This window comes from Alligator sinensis, unplaced genomic scaffold, assembly GCF_000455745.1.
Source record: "Alligator sinensis unplaced genomic scaffold, ASM45574v1 scaffold492_1, whole genome shotgun sequence".
Lineage (NCBI taxonomy): Eukaryota > Metazoa > Chordata > Crocodylia > Alligatoridae > Alligator > Alligator sinensis.
The window spans coordinates 871,199-883,914 of NW_005842186.1; the positions used below are offsets into that span (position 1 = coordinate 871,199).

At 46.1% G+C, this 12,716-nt stretch overlaps 1 long non-coding RNA gene across 1 annotated transcript in view; it reads left to right on the plus strand.

The window, feature by feature from the left end:
* Nucleotides 1-341: 341 nt before the first annotated feature.
* LOC102380823 overlaps nt 342-12,716 on the plus strand; it is a 17,632-nt gene continuing 5,257 nt past the window's right edge. Inside the window, exons 1-2 of the long non-coding RNA XR_324152.2 lie at nt 342-497; nt 2,635-2,684. This is a non-coding gene — a long non-coding RNA (uncharacterized LOC102380823). The remainder of the gene's footprint in view (nt 498-2,634; nt 2,685-12,716) is intronic.

The window sequence follows — 12,716 nt, forward strand, 5'->3', positions numbered from 1 at the left end:
AGGAAATATTTGGTTACCAGTTGTGAGACTCAACCCACCTTCTGCTTCTCTGGTCCTTCACTGGAAGCCTGAGCAAGAGACTAGAGAGCTCCGACCGGGCTCCAGGTAGTTACAGAATGTCAGCAGAGATGTTTTTTGGAAAAGCAGAGGGCAGCTGGTGGGAGCTTATGGGAACACTGGATATTTGCTATCACTGCATGCCTTGTGTGGTATCATATTGCTTTCTGAATCATAATCAAAGAGCTTGAGAGTGTAATGCAAACTTACGGCCAATGGAACCGAGCCATGGCCAGTTTAACACTATGAACCGTCACATAGTAGGTGGGGAGAAGAAAGAAAACCTCCAGCAGCTGACTCCAGTTAAACAGCCCTCTCTGATGCTGCTGAGAGTGGGAGGGGTTTGAGTCTATTTAAGTCAAACCCAGCCAGTGCCTTCCTGGAGGAAGAAAAGTACTGCTGAAAGAAGCTGGAGGAAGAAAAACAGCTCCAGATGAAAGGTGGGAGGGATGGCTGCTGTCTTGGGGGGGAAAGGTTTGGCACTTTGAAAGGATGTTTTGGGCAAAAGGTCTGCTTTTTAAGGATGTTTTGAACTTGTTTGAGGTGTTGAAAAAACTTGTGGAAATGGGCTCAAAGACCTTGGGGAGATAAGGAGGTGAAAAAGAAATGTTGATGTGTTGTGCTCATTGTGCCACTCTCTTCTATGCTACTACAGTCCCTTTAGTCTCCTTTCTGTGGTGCTTGTCCAGGTAAAGGGCTGGTCACAGCTCAGCTAACATATGCTGGTGCTGCACCTGGAAGGGTTTGCTAGCTTTTGGGGTGGCTGTGACAGGATGCCTGTCACTTCTTAAGTGGGAGAGAGGCTGCATAAGAAGCATATAAGCCCAGGGCCTGAGCCCTGAGAGCCACGGGGAGCAGAGCAGAGTGACGTGGTGCTCCTGGGCATTGGGGCTCCTGGGGGGTGCAGTAAGTAACCCTGGCAGTTTGTGGAAGGGACTAAGGGGAGGTGAGTAGGTCCCAGCTGGCCCTGAAGGGAGAGAGGGGCCAAGGAGCCCAGAAGTCTTCAGCTCAGGGGGGGGCCAAGTGTCAGCAGGGCCAGGGAGCCTGAAAGTTTCACTGGCCCAGGAGTGGAGCTGGGGCCCAGAAATGGGCCAAAGGCTGAGGAGGGCCACAGCTGGAGACTTGACCGGCCTAGGAGTGGGGCCAGGGCCCAGAGAGGGGGCCAAAGACTGGGGGTCATAACCAGAGACCGGGCAAAGACTGGGGCTGGGGGCCTACGGAGGGACGCATGTCAGCACGAACGAGTGACACCTGTGAGGCATGGGTGCAGTGTAAGGGAGTGAGAACCACGTAATTAGCCCATAAGGCAATGAGCACGGACACCTGTGTTCAAGAGAGGAGATCTGATGGGGGAGCCCTGTTCCTTGGCTTTCTCAGCCTCCGTCCCTTTCATTTTGCTTTGCCCTTTAGCTCCAGTCCACTACACTGGACCGAGCTCCTGGGCCCAGACCCTGTCTCCTACTTGGATTTGGCTCACCTAGCCCTGGTTTCAGGCCTGCTTAGACACTGGGCTTTCTGGCCCTGTCCTTGCCCTGCTCTGAGAAATGAGCCTGATCTGGCTCCGTCAGCCTGGGCCCCTGGCCCCGTCTCCTCCACCCTGTTCTGGGCAATGAGCCTGTTTTTTTTTTTTTTTTTTTTTTGTGCCAAAGCCCTCTCCGTGTCCTGGGCTCATAGTTCCTGGCAGGCTCAAGACCCCTGCATGCCCTTGAGCACTATTGGGATCTCTGCCCACCCCTGATAATCCCAAACCCAAACCACGGGTGTTGCTTACCCCAACTTGAACATTAATTAGGAGCCCTGCTGCCCAGGGCCTCTTCTCTCCATGGCTCTTGGGGCTTTATTTTGGGAAGTGCCTAGAGATGGAATGACTGAAATGGTGTATGATGTGATGCATGGATATTTTGCAAGGCACTTAAAGGTGGCTGTGCAACTCTAGCTTTTCTGTAGTCACAGGTGCTTCATCATAACTGTCTGCTTCATTCAGCCTCATTCTTGGGTTCAAAGCTGTGTGAAGAACTGACTTTCTAGCTTAGTGCCCATTCCAAACAGAATTTGCTTGAGGATTCTAAAAAAAAAAATCATTTGACTTAAATGCTTCAATTCAGAACTGATATGTTTTTAATTAGGTTTAAATAAAATCAAATGGAATTTTAGAGCATCCTTTCAAGTGAAGTTTGGCCTCAAGGATGCTGAAACAAAACATTTTTAACTCGGGAGGGGATCTCTGACATGAACAACTTGGTATAAGAAGCAGCTACCAACCAGTGTTGTGCTGCCAAATGTGCATTTTTATTTTTTTCACACAGAGGGAAAGATTTAATTAGTGGTTGTACACGACTTTTTTTTGTCTGTTCACCTGAGGATTTTCCAGAAAACATGGTTCTTTCTTGAGAGAGAGTTAAATTTCTGGAACAAGTTCCTTCTTTTTTTTTTCTTCCTCCTCAACTGGGACTTGGGCAATAGCATCTTTTTCATAGGAGTTGTAGCATTGTGGGTGCCAAAGGAAACCTGAAAACACCATGCGTATTGCCCAGCTCAGTCTTCGTGCCAACAATAAAATGTTTTTTCTTCCCACAGTTCTGGAATGCCATTCCCATCTTCTCACGCTCTTCAGTTCCTCTGAGATGGTAAGAAGTCTTCCAAATTATTCCTGTCAGACAGATTCCCTGTAACAATTTGTGTGTTTGTGCTGGCTTGAAGTGGGTAGAAGGCTGTAAGTGTTTGAGTGTAACACACTGCATGGGTGGATATAACTAAAATCAAGTCCCAGGAAACTTGGAAACATCTCATGCAAAGTAGTAATGGGAAAACCAAGATAATGTGATGCCAGAATGGAAGGGGCAATCTTGGCTAGCTGAAAAAGAGAGCTGTTTTGTCTTGCAATGTGCATGCCATAAGAGTACAGGCTCTGCTGTGACACACATGGATCAGCATAAGGTACCCTGGAAAACTGATGACTTTCCTGTTTCAAAGCCTAATACCTGCAAGTGGGTGTCTTTTGAACTGTCTGTTTCCTGGTTTGGATCACTTAACTCATGAAATGTCAACTTGACTGAACAATGAGTCAACACACCACCTCTGTTGTTCTTTATCTCTCTGCCATTATAATATGCCTACTTAATGAGTATCATGTCTAACTTAACCCCTGTGGTACCAGTCTCCTATGCAGGGGGAGGAAGGTGGGTTGAGGTGGGTGGCTGTGAGGGGAAAAGAAGGGTGAAAACTGGAAACTCCCTCTCGGGAAGGGGTAGGAGAGGGGATGGAGATGAAAAGTGTGTCCAGTTGTAGGATTTGGTACTGCAAGGAAATGACGCTTTAAGAGTGTTAATACTAGAGACGGGAGGATTTTAAAACTTAGAAATGTAGGGACTAACAAAGGACCTCCTGAACCAAGTCAAATACCAAGCAGGTAGAGAGTCTCCTAGATATGCCTTCAAACAGCAGCTGTGCTTACTATGTTACTCAGGTCATCCTTACCATATGATATATCTCAAAGGTGACAGCTCACTGCCACCTTAACTTTCTTCATCTGTAAAGTCAGGGCAATGATACCATGCTGTAAGGTGCTTTGGGAGATGGTTGAAAAGATCTAAGTGTTACAAGATGGGTGAGAAAATAAGATGGCTGGCTCCACGATTTGCCCCAGGATCACACGCACCAAGCCAGTGACAGACTGGAATAAAATCTTCATAGGCTGGGTTAGCCAGTCTGCGCTAACTCCTGACCCGCTTAAACTGCCCAGCATATGAGCCCATGCCCCCTGCAGACTGGCTTGCCAGACCTGCTATCTGTGAGGATTCAAAAGCCTAATATTGGAGACCTGCCCTTAGCATATTACAGGGCTGTACTCAGCAGCAGGAAGAGCAGTACTGTGCAACAATGCCCTAGCCAGTGGTTATGTGAGTATAACCTTGAATTACATAAACCCTTGAAAGCTAATCCCAGAATTGTTCTAGCTGCTGAAGAGTTTGTACTGGGGGGAGGTGGGTGTGTGTGTGTGTGTGTGTGTGTGTGATGGTTGAATAAAGGTGGGTAGGGGAGACCACTGTCATGGAAATGAGGGATGGCAGAAGATCCTTCCTGACCTCCAGCTGATCTGTTGCTGAGAGCTCTGCCCCATCCTGTTGGCTCCCAGAACTCTGGTCAAACCTGACCCTCCTTGTCAGCTACTGAATATTCGCTGCCTACAGAAACGCTTGGTTCCAGTGACTATTACTGATTGCAGCGATAATCTAAGGGCACCTCATGGCGTTTTCTCCGTCCTCTGTAGATCCCCCTCAGTGATTCTTTAATGCACCACCTGGGACAAATTGAGCTGGCTGAGACCGCATCCATCAGTCTAATATCTAAGAAATCCAGACTAGGAGAGTTACCCAACCATCAAGCTCTGCCTGCAAGGTGACAGGAACAACATGGCTGGCATTGAATGAGTACTGCACACATTGCAATGACATTGAGGGGGGAGTGGAAGACTACTGACTCTTGCCTGCTTAGTGCTAAGGAAGCTGGCAGCCTGTTGGATGACATAAGGGCACCTCTCCTACGTAGAGGCAGGGCTGTGTTGGCAGCATGGAGAACACTGTGACTGAATCTATTATGGTAATGAGGGGGCAGCTGCTGCATGCAAGAGAGGTGGTATGTAGGGGAGCAATCAAATTGTACTGAAGAATTTCTGGCTGCTGGTAGCAAAGGGGAATAGCTGTGCTACCTGTAGCCTCTGTGGGAGTGGAAATTCAGCTCCCTACCACTTTATAAGCATCGGGGGTCTCAAGGTAACTGAAAAGTAGAGAACTCCATCACATCTCCATCAAGGGCAACATGCTTCTAAAGCAGTAATTCTCAACAGGGGTGCTGTGGCACCTTGGGCTGCCATGAGATTATTTTAGGGGTTCTGTGCAATACTGGCACTATTAGGTACACTAACACCTACTCACTGGGCACGTCTACATAAGACTCTAACTGTGCACTAGCCTAATACTATTGCACAGTTGTGTGTCACAGCAAAAATAGTGGCAATACACTACTATGCAGTAGTATTAAGCTATTGCGCAGATAACACCACTAAAAAGCCATGCACTAGCACTACCGCGCAGTAGCACCAGTTACTGCATGCTGATTTTAGTACTTGGTTATCCAGGTACTAAACTTAATGCAGAGTAACTACGGTGCATTAATGAATGTATACATGCACCCATTCAGTCACAAGATTAAACCTAAGGATGTCAATTAGGAATCCACAGTGACAAGCATTTTGACCTATTGCAGTTTTTCTGAAGTTGAGTTTTTTGGAGGGTTTTTGTTGTTGTTTTTCTTTTTGCCACAGGAAAAACCACTTTAGTAGTATTCTGTCATCAAAAAATAAGTGAATGCTCAGAGCTGGCATTATTTGAGGGGTGCCCTGAGTCTAAAAAGATTGAGAGCCACTGTCTTAGAGCTTCATGTTCTCTCACTCTCACACAGATGCTATATCCAGACCCCTCTTCAGGGTTGCCCCCTCATGGTAACTGCCATTAACAGGGAAAGCTCAGGGGAGAGAACTAGCAATCGGGATTTTCTGTGCCCATCCAGTCAACAGGGTAAGGTCTGTTGTCAAACCTCTTCAACAGTTGTGTTCCCTTCCCTTTAAATACCGCTGTCCCCAGGGTGGTCTCTGCCTTGGTGGGGAGGTTGTTTGTTTGTTTCCCTTCCTCCCCTCCTTTTGTTTCTGCTTCCTGAACTTCCCATTAAGTCACTTTTTAGGGCAAGATGTGGGGGGCAATATCCATCCCAAAGGGAGTATAATAACTCAATAACTACAAATGGAAAGAGATGCAGCTTGCATCTCTCTTTCTGCTCAGACAGCAAATGCAAGAGGAGACCAAAGGATATGAGGATTTAGCCTGTTAGTTCTCCCAGAGAGCAAAGACCATTTCTTCTGCACAGCTTGGGACAGATTCTTGGTGCTAAGTATAGAAGAAGGAGCTCATGAAGTGCCTCATAACCACTGTGGAAATGGGTTAAGAGCATTAAGTAAATGAAGTCCAGGGCAGAGAGATGATCCATGCTTCACCTGAGCAGATCAAGCTATCCAAAGTGTATCAAGTCAGTGATGTCATGAGACCTTTTGATGATTAGGACCAGGAATAGGATGAGAACAGGCTCCCTCTGGATTTGGAGTTCAAGGTCCTGGGAAGAACCCATTTATAAAATGAGAGTAAATGCATCTTTAGAAGTTAACCAAACTCTGCAAAGCTTCGACATGACCGATCATTGCTCCAACCTTGACCAAAGTCTAACTTTTCTAGCAAAATCCCAGGTAAGATAGCAGAGTGTTTATTGGCCCATTGGATACCGCCCTACTAGTGCCTATCTATGACTCATGTAGTGCAATGCCCCATCTCCAACAGTGGCTGGCATCAGCTACATGAGGGCATTGGCTTCTTTGAGATGGCAGAGGGAGTCAGTTAGCCGATTCTAGATCCAGTGCCTGTCCTGTCAATAATAAAAAGAGAGGCAGTTTGCTTGTTATGTGGTTCAGAACTGATGAACAGAACTAGACTAAATTCCCAGCTTCTGCTTCTGGAAACTTTGGCATCTGTAAGAGCCTCAAGGTGTACGTTTGTCTTTGTCAACTGCAGATGACCACAAGTTGGTGGGATCGAGGCATCAGTGGCACTAGCATGAGTGGACAGATGCTTCCCCACCTCACATGCTCATCAGGCCATGCCATATGCAAAGGTCTTGCCTGTAGTGTTAAAGGTAAAAATATTGCTGGATCACTGTTCACCTGAGAGGGGAGCTGCTTTGCTATCTTGAAATGAGAAGTCCTGCTGCCACTTTAGAATGAGCAAGAAACACTCCTGGTGAGATCCATCTTGGTTGAGGAAGGGCAGGGTGGGTTTACAGGGAATGACCTTTTCATTTCAAAGGCAGCCCATGGAGAGTGGGATGGGGCGAAGTGGAGAAAATCCAAAGGGCGATTCATTGCTAACCTACTTTCCTGACTCTGCCAATGCAGGGGGAGCATTTAAGCACGCTGGTATTTTTAGCTAAGTCTGCTGTTCTGCTTTATCTGGCTGTTCAATAATATTGTGCAAAACAGAACCAGGTAAACAAGCTGCAAAAGGAGACGGGTTTAAAATGAGCAGTCGGCACCGATAAATCATGCCAGCAGCAGCCAACTGCACCTCCCTGGCCTCCCTTTCCTAGCCTCTACCTTTCCTCATTTATCTTAAAGAGCCACTGCAGGCCTTGCAAGAGTTGGAACATTATTCTACATTGAAAATGTCTGTCTAGATGCATCGGTTTCTCTGCACTTCACATGGCCTATCTCTGTCTCTCCAGCTTTTTTCCATGTGAATTAGTTGCTGGTAGAAGAAGCTGAAATCTCAGCCCTGGAGCATGAGACCTTTTATTTAACTACTGAATACTTCAACAAACTTTTCCATGATGCTCTAGGGAATGGGGCAGCACTGGGGGGAAATAGCCCTCCATTTCTACACTTGGCATGGCCAGCAAGTTATCTAATTGGGGCATGGGGATTATGAGCCTAGATTGGAATCTCTCTGGGACGGGTATTGCCCCTCTACATCAGGACCTCGATCTGAACTCTAACTGCCTGGTGCTGCCAAAATCCTGGCAAATAATAAAGAAACACCATTTTATCTTCTGTGGATGTGAGGGAATGAGCTTGGACTGACTGTGGTGATGAGTTAAACAATGTCTGCTAGGAAGTAGTAGATTGAAATCTTTGAACTCAGTTTTGTAGAGGCAATCAAATGGTCATCACTAGTGTTAGGTTGGGTTTGAATTGGTGACCTGAAAGTAACAGTTCTCAAGTGCATTGCTGTTGGCTCTGGATTTAAGACCCAGGTGCCTTGTCCCACCCTCAGACTGACTGTGACTTTTCCATTTGATTTAATAGGCACATTTATTGATACGCAGTGATAACAGAAAAGAAACAATACAAACAATCGAGCAATTCTATATATCTGCCAAATCCTAGGGATCTCATCAAAGTCAAAGTGCATCTGGCCAGGATGTAGTCTTCACTCTGAGGTTCTCTCTTTAGGTGCCTGGAGGTGGGATGCCGAGGGTCACCCCCCCGCCCTCCAGTGGGGTGGATGAGAAGGGTTGGTGGTGTGACCTCAGAGACCCTTCCTAGGGGATGGGAACAGGGACCCTCTCAGGGAGGAGGAGGGAGCTGAGCAGAAGATCAGGAGAAAAAGGGTCCTGCCTGGGTCCTCATCCCTTCATTACTTTCAAGTCTCTGCTTTCTGTATTCTCCTTCCTTCCTGATGACTCTTCATCTGTGGCTATCACTGGTTGGTCTCTGTGTTGTTGTCATCACATGCAAACAGTAATTTGGTCTTTCCAGGTCTTCTCCTAACTTGGTCTGTTTCCCCAAAAACAGGACTCGGTGGGGGTGCTGCTCTGGGGCCTTGTTAGCTGGTGCCATGCTTATCTCAGGTTATGGAACAGCGTGGTACATGCCCCCACCTTTTCCCAGGCTGTGTCCTTGCTGGCCTTGTTGTGTTGGACAGTCTGTCAGTTTCACACAGCCTTCAAAGCAATGTATGTGTGACCCAGGCTTGCAGAAACCAATCAACCCCTGCTGCCCATCCTGAACCATTCTAATGTATATACATAGACCTATAAGCCAATTCCCAAAAAGCAAACCTTTAAATCCCATTTTCTAAGCCAACAATTGCCAATGCCTTCCTAAAAAGTTATATAGCCCTTCTCTCATTTTCTATTGCTTGTCTGACTGCTGTCACCCTTAGGAGACCCATCTGTTCCTACCATCCACTGTTTCCCACAGAAATCACCCAAACTAACTGGTTATCTCATGCTCTGTTGCTGTGGAGATGACCAATGACATCAGACTGAATTACAAGTATTTGCAATGTGCATGTGGGTCTGATCTCTTTGGTAGATCTGGGACAGACATCTTTGGTGTTTTTTTTTTTTTTTCTTTAAAAACAATAAGGAAAAGATCAGAAAACAAAATGAAGGCAGAAATAGGAACGGCTCTGAATCCAAAATGATAATGATGTGATTGGGGGGGTTGACCCAGAACAAGCATCTAACATGTATGTCAGGCATATCATCCCAAAACATCTGTAATACTTCACAAAAAATGTCTTGGGCTTTATTCACCCAGCAGCGTTCCACAGTGTTTAAGGAAAAGCTGTGACAGTGTTGCCAACTCTTACTGCTTTACTACATGCTTTGGTATTTAATTTTGCATGGAATTTGTGATTCTCAGCTAAATCACTTGACTCCAGCCCCTTAAGCTTGAAGAAAAATGTTTCTAGCTTTTGTGATCATAGTGGGGAAAGCTGGAGAATGTGACTTTGTACACTAAAGGCTCAAATGAGGGGAGAGAAGGAGACCTCCTTTTACTTAAATGGTTGTTTTAACTATTCTTGAGTCCCAGTTTGTGTTCTGGGTAGGGAATACAAGTAGGAAGAAAGATCCCATATGCAAGGGAGATGAGGGAAATACTGTGTTTTCTCACATACCAGATAAGTTATGCACCTTGTGTTTGTTGGTTGTGGGGCTTTTTTGTTTGTCTTGTTTTTTTTAAGGCAGAATGTAGGAAAGAGTCTCTTTCAGTCATGGCTGACTTTGACCGAGTACATCTTCCTGGAAACAGAGTGCCCAGGTAGTGTGGTATCTTGGGAGATTGTCTGGGTGACACAGCAGGAACTTCCTGATTTATGGCAGGACGGTAAGAAAGCTAGAACCCAGACCCTAGTAAGGGCAGTAGCAAGACTGACTTCTTCTAAATATTTCTTTGGATATGTTGCTGTTGGTTTGTTTTGTTTTTTTTTTTTTTTTAACTCCACAAGTCTCATCCAGGTGCTACATACTGCATGCAACAGTTCACTTGCCATGAGCCATCTCAGTTGTTCCTTGAGGTATAAGCTACAGTGCTTGACCAATAGCTACTATGGCTGTAAAAGGGGCTATCACAGGACTTTGCCTTCCCTGCTTGCTGGAACCAGGGAGAAGCAGCAGCCATTAGAACAGTCTCTGCATGCTTCTGTTCTGCTTAAAACGTCCACCCCAACTTTGGAGGCCAGATTTGGTGGAGGGAGGGGGCAGGGGAGTAGATGCGGTATGCAAGTAAATACTGTATAACTCTCTTCCATTGACCTGCCGTTTGAATTCCTACCATCTTTTGTTCCTGTAAATGGCACCATGTGATAGTTAACAACCACTAGTACTCGGGCCCAGGCTCTGTACACCATGCCTGAACAGCACTATGTGCTCCATAATGTCACCTTGAGGAGTGATGCTACCTCAGTAGGAAGAGGGGTTGCCCACTCGATTTGCCAGCTTCATTTCTAAGCTACTTATTTTTCCTTGCATCCCCTACACTTAAAGTATTGTCAGTGGCCAATGTGACTTGACTGGGGAGGTCATACCAAAGCTCAGTGTGGGGCAGCAAGACTATAAGAGGTGAGCCAGGTGGAGGAGGGTCTTCACCCTTTCTTCTTCCTTCAAGTGTCAGTAGTTCCTACATTGTTTTGGTGAGTGGAGAAAGAAGGATGAGCCTAAGACCTTTGGGCTGTGCATGAATTTCGCCCTCAGTAAGCACCAACAATTGAAATGCATGTAATAAATCACCAGGTACAATAAAGTGAACAGCAGCTTCTCTTTATTACCACCGAGGTCATTACTCTCTCCCTCCCCAGTAGTCGGAAGGAAATCCTGCTCTGGAAATCCTGTACTATAAGCTACCCTGTCTCCTGTAACAGAGCTGAGCTGTTGGGGGTTAGCTGTGTCCCAGTGTCCTTCCTTTGCCAAGGATTATGCTGTACAAAGAAGCAGACTGAAGAGGAAATGAAACAACTCTGTGTCTAACATGACGTGATGCAGATGTAAGTGACTTGCTAGTGCCTGCTGCAATTGGAGTCCACATCCCCGAACAGTGTGGGGACACTTGTTTTTTGGTCTACATGCTCTAATGTATCTGTTTTGCCTCAACAACAGGGACAGTGGCTGGAGCAAGGAACAATTCTTTTAGGGTGGCAAAGTATCAGGGAGCTGTAACTGGCCCAGGATACTTCCCAGTAGAAGGGGAGAGCAGAGACTCTGGTACCATGAGGAGAATGATGGGGCCTTGCAGAACAGATGGAACAAAATTACTAGAGTCTGACATCAAAAAAGGATTAACAAAATGTAGTTTAAAAAAAAAAGGGGGGGGTGACTTGTGGCAGCCTATAAGTACATAAGGGGTATGCATCAGGTTTGGGGGAGAACACCTATTCAGCAGAGCACCCCAGGGGATGACAAGGCTCAATGGTCAGAAATTCCTGCAAGACCATTTTAGGCTGGACATAAGGAAAAATTTCTTTACTGTCTGAGCCTCCAAGGCCTGGAACAGACTCCCCCCAAAGGTGGTGCAAGCGCCTACTCTGGACACTTAAGAAACATTTGGATGCTTATTTTGCTGGGATCCTTTGCCCCTAGTTGATTTCCTGCCCCTGGGGCAGGGGGCTGGACCCGATGATCTTATGAGGTCCCTTCCAGCCCTAGTGTCTCTGAAAATCTATTCAATCAGTAGGGCACAGATGCAAACCTGTATCTCTACCATCATCCATCCTTCCATCCCTACCCCAAACTGCTCATTCACAAAGGTTAACGGCCCTGCCACCTTCACAGCTTTGATGAATTACTTCAGTTCTTGTCTACTCTATGAGCCCTACAGAGACAACACTGATATTTACACCCTGGCCTTTAAATAAGAGGAGGAAATAACAATTACAAAGAAATCTGCGCAAAGGACCCTCCTCTGGGAGGCGACCTCCTTTCCCTCCAGCTTAAATGACCTTTCCTAAGCACCCCCATGGGGCTTCTGGTAGATTTCACGTGACCTTTAAAGACTGACCATTACCAGACTGCTGATTTTTTTTTTCTTTTTTTTTTTTTTTTTTTTTTGTTCATTTGCTTGCTTCTTAGGCAAGTTTTGTACTCCAAAGCAAGCAAAAAGAATGATAGGGTTGGTTGGGAGGGAACTCCAAGGGTCATCTAGTCCAACTCCCTCCCAGAGGGATACCAGCCTCATCTTGAAAACCTCAAATGAAGGAGAGGCCACAACTTATTTGGGCAGCTTGTCCCATTGGTCTCCTGTCTTCCAGCCAGGAAGCTGCAAGTTGTGACAAAGAAAGAGAATGTTGCTGCATCTTTTCCACGACAGCCTCTCGGATATTTGCAGGGGTTTAGGTTGTAGCCATGTTGGTCTAAGGACATAGGCAGACAAGATTCCTTAGGTGAATTTGATATCTTTTATTAGACCAACCGAAATAGTTGGAGAAAAGTTACTAAGCAAGCTTTCGGGTTCAAAAACCTTCATCAGGCTAAGGAAGTTTCAGCAGTTGGTGTGTGCTCTTCCTGGATATTCAGATACTCAGATATTTGTGAATTGCTACTGTGTGTCCTAGACATCAGCCAGTTGCATCTCTCAGATCAGGGGGGAGGAAAGGGGAGGGTGGTGAACATTTCTCATACAAGCCAATGGAAAGGAAGATTGTCTTCTGCACAGCAGAATAGCTAATGGACTGTTCCTTTGGCACCAGAAGCAGTGAAAGAGTTAATGTGTCTTGAGGACTTTGGTGCATGTTTGGGATGTGCTGTATTTCTAGAAGTCTTTGTGACTAGTAGCATTCCTG